Source organism: Macrobrachium rosenbergii, chromosome 49 (genome assembly GCF_040412425.1).
Source record: "Macrobrachium rosenbergii isolate ZJJX-2024 chromosome 49, ASM4041242v1, whole genome shotgun sequence".
NCBI classification, from domain to species: Eukaryota; Metazoa; Arthropoda; class Malacostraca; order Decapoda; family Palaemonidae; genus Macrobrachium; species Macrobrachium rosenbergii.
This window is the reverse complement of record NC_089789.1, coordinates 28,338,606-28,344,651: the sequence shown is the minus strand read 5'-3', so window position 1 is coordinate 28,344,651 and position 6,046 is coordinate 28,338,606. Positions and strand designations below refer to the sequence as shown.

General features: G+C 40.2%; 1 long non-coding RNA gene across 1 annotated transcript in view; it reads left to right on the top strand.

Annotated features, from left to right (window-relative positions):
- Positions 1-400: 400 nt before the first annotated feature.
- Positions 401-6,046, top strand: part of LOC136832215 (uncharacterized) — an 11,844-nt gene continuing 6,198 nt past the window's right edge. Inside the window, exon 1 of the long non-coding RNA XR_010851125.1 lies at positions 401-1,036. This is a non-coding gene — a long non-coding RNA (uncharacterized lncRNA). The remainder of the gene's footprint in view (positions 1,037-6,046) is intronic.

Below are 6,046 nucleotides of genomic sequence, written 5' to 3'. Positions count from 1 at the left end.
TCTGTTTCCCACTAAACTACTAAGATTAGTCTAAAAAAAATGCATGAAAAAAATACTAAAAACCTTGACTTTATCGTTACTCCAAATGTACAGTACTATTTAGTCTGCAATACCGGCCTTGTTTACCTCAGGAAGAAAACGGCGGAATTTTTGAAACGGAAAAAGAACAACACTGTGTGCAGGTATAACGGAACGTATAACCTGACCATTAAGGCCTAAACGAAGTAAGCGTCTTGGTGGGGAGGGGGGGCGGCTGGCGGTAGGTTCGTAGTCAGGAAAGTTGACATCATGGTCTATGGAACTTGGTTGATATATTCTTGCCTCGGTTGCGATAATCTCAGCTCAGCACATTGTTCTCTCTATCTTGGTGGTTAGTTGAATTTGTAGAAGGAATCGCCTGAAGATCCTGGCGTCACTTTCCCTGAGAAGGGCTGTGAATGGTCGTGCAGGCGTAGATTAGCATATATAGGAAGTAAACTCTCTTTCAAACAAATATGGAAGGTGATAGCTGCATCGTCTTAAGTAATACATGTGATTACCACTAATAACGACGCGATCCTGCCAACAACGGCTTATTAAATTGCTGTTATTGACCTGTGCAAGATGTCGACTAACACCCGGATTGGCTTCGCATGCATATCTCCGGATATGGATGGCTTTCAATAATGATTTTATAGGCTATATAAAATTATCCCTATTAATAATTCACTATAATACATTACTGGCTAGATAATCAACAACAATATACGTCTGATACGATTTTCAAGAGATACAAAACGTCAAAAAATCAGTGGTGTTATTCACGGGTGAATTCTGAGGATGTTTGTGCAATGATCACCTAATGTGCACCTCCGGTTTGACTGCTGACCCACTGCACTACAAAGACCTTTCAAGATACACCAGTCGTCGTGGGTCGTTCAGACTGAACGGTTTGTGGCTTCTCCCTCTTGTCTAGAGTGACATTTTTGTCCGTGACAACGAAGAAATTAGGGCAGAGGAGTGGCTGAATAGGAAATCTTTCATCGGATCATAACAGGTACTACGAGGGTTTCAAATCTGAGTTTGTTGTTCGAAGTTTGAGTGTAGTAGTCTTGCTCAACATTGACAGGCGGCCATGGCAACAGTGGTATGTACTTCACTGGCAGAGAGTGAGAGAAAAAGATGCTGGGGGCTGGGTGAGAGAGAGAGAGAGTAACAAAAGAATGCAGAGAGAGAGAGAGAGAGAGAGAGAGAGAGAGAGAGAGAGAGAGAGAGAGAGAGAGAGATGGCGATGATCCCTCTGTCATAAAGGATAGTGTTGTAGGACTAGGCCTCGACTTTTTTTTTTAACTTAGCTGAGGAAATTCAGTATTTTTCATATAAACATTGCAATATTAAATAATAATAATATATCCCACCCCTTTATAAGCCAGCGCTCATCGAAAAATGCATTGGAGTTTCAGTTAGGCCTATTATTACTATTATTACTATTATTACTTATCAGCCTTCATTATCTTTACCCGGTTTGAGGTAAAATCTGCCCACCATTAAAAATTGTTTTTAAATTTCCTTTATTATGATTAACTAATACATTTTTTAAAGTGATGATACGCTTTTGCTGAGTTCATTATGAGAGGAGGGGGGGAATGCATTCGCATATGTAGGCCTATGCTGATATTTCCTTACACCAGCCTTGTCCACTCATGATGTCTATCATTGTCAGCAAAATAATAGACCGATACTGAAAATCAGAGCCTCACGATGGTTACGTGGTTTTCTAGGTTTTGTTGTCAAGAAACTGCTGAATGTGATAAAAGGCATATATTGTACGTATTCGGAAACCGTCAGAAATGAGGTAACTCTTATTAGTATCATCAGTGAAACTAATATCATGAGACTATGTATTGTCAATGCTTAGCTGGGTTAGACTAACAAGTCATAACATTCTTTTCTCACGTAGGATAGTACATTGGTAGTATATAATTTTTCTTTTTAAACAAATCTTTTTGCAACATTTTATACATCGATATATACTTGATTTCCATAAAATACAGACCGGTTTCGTTAATTGCAAGTTCTCTAATGTTCTCTCATATTGGCCCCCGCCTCACGACGCGATTTCTACCTACTTTCGTTTAGCAAGCAATATAAGGAAAGTTATTACTGAAATCATCATGCAAGAAAGACGATGACAAGTATGCAACATTCGGTCTTGAAAGGAATATTGTGAGTTCTGACTGACTCACTCTTATCCTCTATTTATGATTTCAGCTATGCCATAATGACTTTTATCACTGACAAGAGGAAAATTGATGAAGAAAAGAACATAAATGGAATATGTTTTAGACATTGGATGGGATGTATGCCCCCTAGAAATCGTAACAAGCATGTGTAATGACATCAGTGCGTAATATCCAGTGCCAATGAAATTATATGTGAGAAGCTCGGAATGAAATGTCAAGTGACATTCCCGCAGCCCGCCTCCTCTTGGTGTTCGCACACGCTGACTAGTATTGACACTGGCACTTAGTTTTCATATTGCTGTAACTGAGGTTTATCAACAGTAATTCAAAATGAGGCCCACACCAGACCTCCTATACAAAGTCCTGTGCTGGCATCAGACTAGCTTGATCCAAGGTCTAGAGAATTCTCTAGACCTTAGCTTAATCTAAACCGATGAACTACCAGTGCGGTAGGAAGAACAGGACCGATGAGAACCAGCATAAGAGCCAGGGTTTGAACTGTCAAGGGCATCCATCAAATTATCGCTATATTCCTTCATATATTATACCAGTATTGATGCAAGTGACTTGTCCCATTACCTTCAATCACGTGGATCTTATCCTTGCGATTAACGTTGGAGTCATAAGACGAACTCTTCTTATAACGTGAATGAAGTAGCTGAGACAAAACGTAATGGCTTCAACGTCTACAAACAGAGCATTTCCAAGGCTATAAATTATGGCACCCCTAATGCTAGGACCCATGACACTTAACCACCACCCCCTCTAATCCTGCCCCATAGGGCGGTAGTGCCTTCAGTGCAACTCAAGCGGTGCACTTAGGCATTACTTAAAGTTCTTTGCAGCGTCCCTTCGGTCAATACCTCCAACCCCTTTCATTCCTTTTACTGTAACTCCGTTCATATTCTCTTTCTTCCATTTTACTTTCCACCCTCTCCTAACAATTGACTTTTAGTGCAACTGCGAGGTTTTCCTCCTGTTACACTTTCAAACCTTCTACTGTCAATTTTTCTTTCGGGGCTGATGACCTCATAGGCCCCAGCGTTAGGCCTTTGGCCTAAATTCTATATTTTATTCCTCCCTTAATCCCGCTGTCTTTTGGCCAAAGAAGGAGTTGCCTTTGGCTTCCTTAATTAAGTGAGCGCTTGTGGGTGTGATTTGGCAAGCTGACTGTATTTTTTTACATACGTATTCAATCACAATTATTTTAATCTCCTGGCTCTGAATTTCTCTTGTTAAGCAGGCAAATGGCCTTTAGGTTTGTTCCATAAATATATGCGAGCATTACAAATTTTAACGGAGAGCACCTTGCGCAATACGAAGCTAACCTTTCAACAAAGATGTATAAAATATTTTGAACTCTGAGCTGCTTCTTCTGCGCACCCTGTGTCCCCGGCAGTTTGGAATTATATACATAATGCAAGAGCTGAAGGAAATAATAAAAGACATCAGTTCCCAGCTCTTTCGTGTATTTAATATACATTTCCTCAGCGCACAGACCAAGGCCAAAGACAGCAGCTGGGCGTCAGGGAGTAAAAGTGAAGATGTAAACGAAAGTCAAAGAAAAAACCAGCTAGAACCATTCAAATGCATAGTTCAATAAGCAAACAGCGCACAGCCGAAGAAATTGTGCTTACATGGAAGTGGTCCCAGAAACAAAACAGGTAAAAAAAGGGTAAAAGATTTTGAATTATTCAACGATACCATTCATAATGCAACGGTCCAGTTTATAGACCCAGACTAGTGTTAGAAATCCAGTCTGATTCAGTCTTATGCACTTAGTTCTCTAATATTTCTTTTTACAACATATTAACATAACAGTACCTCTCTAGGATTGCTCAAAACAGTAAAATGATTACAATTGTTCATGTGTAGAAAAAGAGACCGCTGGACACAGTTCCCACGCGAACATAAAACTTAAGTTGATCAATTCTGGTAGCCAGCATTTTATCATTGTCACTTTGATATATTTATTGCCGGCTGTACATGTTTCGTTAATGCAACTTACGTTATCACATGGAGAGTTCTTTACTTGAAATGAATTTGATAGTCGACGAATTCTCACCGTAACTATAACATTCAAATTCCTCAAATTTGTCATTCAATGGAAAAACGAACAAATTAATGTGACTAAGAGGCTCTACCCAGTTAGCTGCATAAAAAGTTTTTTGGGGGTTTTCAAGCTACGTCAGCTAAATATTTTTTATATTTCCAAGAAAGAGCAATGTCCAATATATTCGAGAACTCATCATCCAAAAGTTCATTTTTAATTTAACCACAAATTGAAAGTCAAGAATCCTGTGTATTCTTCCATGTCTTTAAGTCTTTAAGAACACTTCGCATAGTTGCCCAGAGAGAGAGAGAGAGAGAGAGAGAGAGAGAGAGAGAGAGAGAGAGAGAGAGAGAAATCTGGAAACATCTTTAGAAGCTAGAAGTTTTGTTTTTGGTCTAATCAGATGTAAACTTAATTACATTCTCGTTTACTACGATTTCCATATATAACCTAACAAGTAAGGTCAGTGACCTGCAAAGCTCGACAGGCAATAGGGATTACAGCGAACTGTATTTTATGCGTATGTGCGATTCCGGGCCGGGCATGCAGAACATAAGATATTTTCTTAAGAAATTCATTAAAAATCATAAAAGCCCATCATTCCAAAGAGACTTGAATATGACGTCACGAGATACTGCTTCTCCTCATAGCATGGGGTGGGTGGAAACCGGATTTACGCATGCGCCGAAATTTTCTATTCTAAAGCCAGTGTGACCGCGTGACCTGACTTGTGAGGATTGCTTATCCGTGCTGCATATTTGAGCGCCTATAACGCCGTCATTTCTGACTCAAATTTGCCGATTTGTAAAGGTTTTGTAGCAAAGGTGTTACATAGTGTTTTGAAAATGGAAAAGTGTGTTAGAGTGCTGTCTTATGAGGGTAAGAACCCGGCAAAAGAGAGTGAGCAGTTCGAGAAAACATGTGAGGGTTTCATCCCTCCTAACAAGTTCTGTTCATCGGACCTAACTGAATGCAGAAGCATAATTTAACGCCTAGAAAGATAGATAGGTTATTGATGTCTATGGAGAGTGAAGGTGACAGATAGTCATGACAATAAAGACGATTTTATGGCCGAAATTGAAAGTGTTGATAGCAGGGAGAGTAGGGGTAGGGGTAGGGGGAGGGATTGGCTATCCTGCCCCCCTCCACGCAACTCCCTCCTTTATGTTGCAGATAATGAAGATGAAGGACGGTCTACGGACCCTGGGACCTGTTTTGTATGAACGTACAGATGTTTCTCGGCTGAAAGTACCAGTGCCAACGAGTGCCTTAGGTTCCCTCCAGCTATTTTCCACGCGAGAATGATTCCGTTATTTGACGAGAAAAAAATCATTATGCCATTTATTGCAGGATGTTCACAAGCAAAAGCGCTCACTGAAGTGGCAGGGTTGCAACATTATGATTTGTGCACATTTTTATGGGGGAGCTGAATGCAAGTTTTTATGGGGGAGATGAAGTTGCCACAAGAACGATTGTATTGGTGTCTAAACATAATAAATATCAAGGGGCGTGGCAGCTAGTGATGTACGCAAAGGTCGCGCAAGCATCAGGCTGTTTTTAGACAGCACCGGTAGGCCTATTCCTGCGCGACCAGTGCTTAAGTATATTCAAAACTTGTGTCGACATCTTGATGTGCCAGGAAAGAAACTCCTGTCTTTCGTTCAAGGTATGCTTCCTTGGAAAAGCGTGTTAACTTTCAAAGTGTATAACCGTAAGAAGACGGTGAAACATGGAATCAACATTCATATTTTGTGTGAGGTAGAACCCGCTT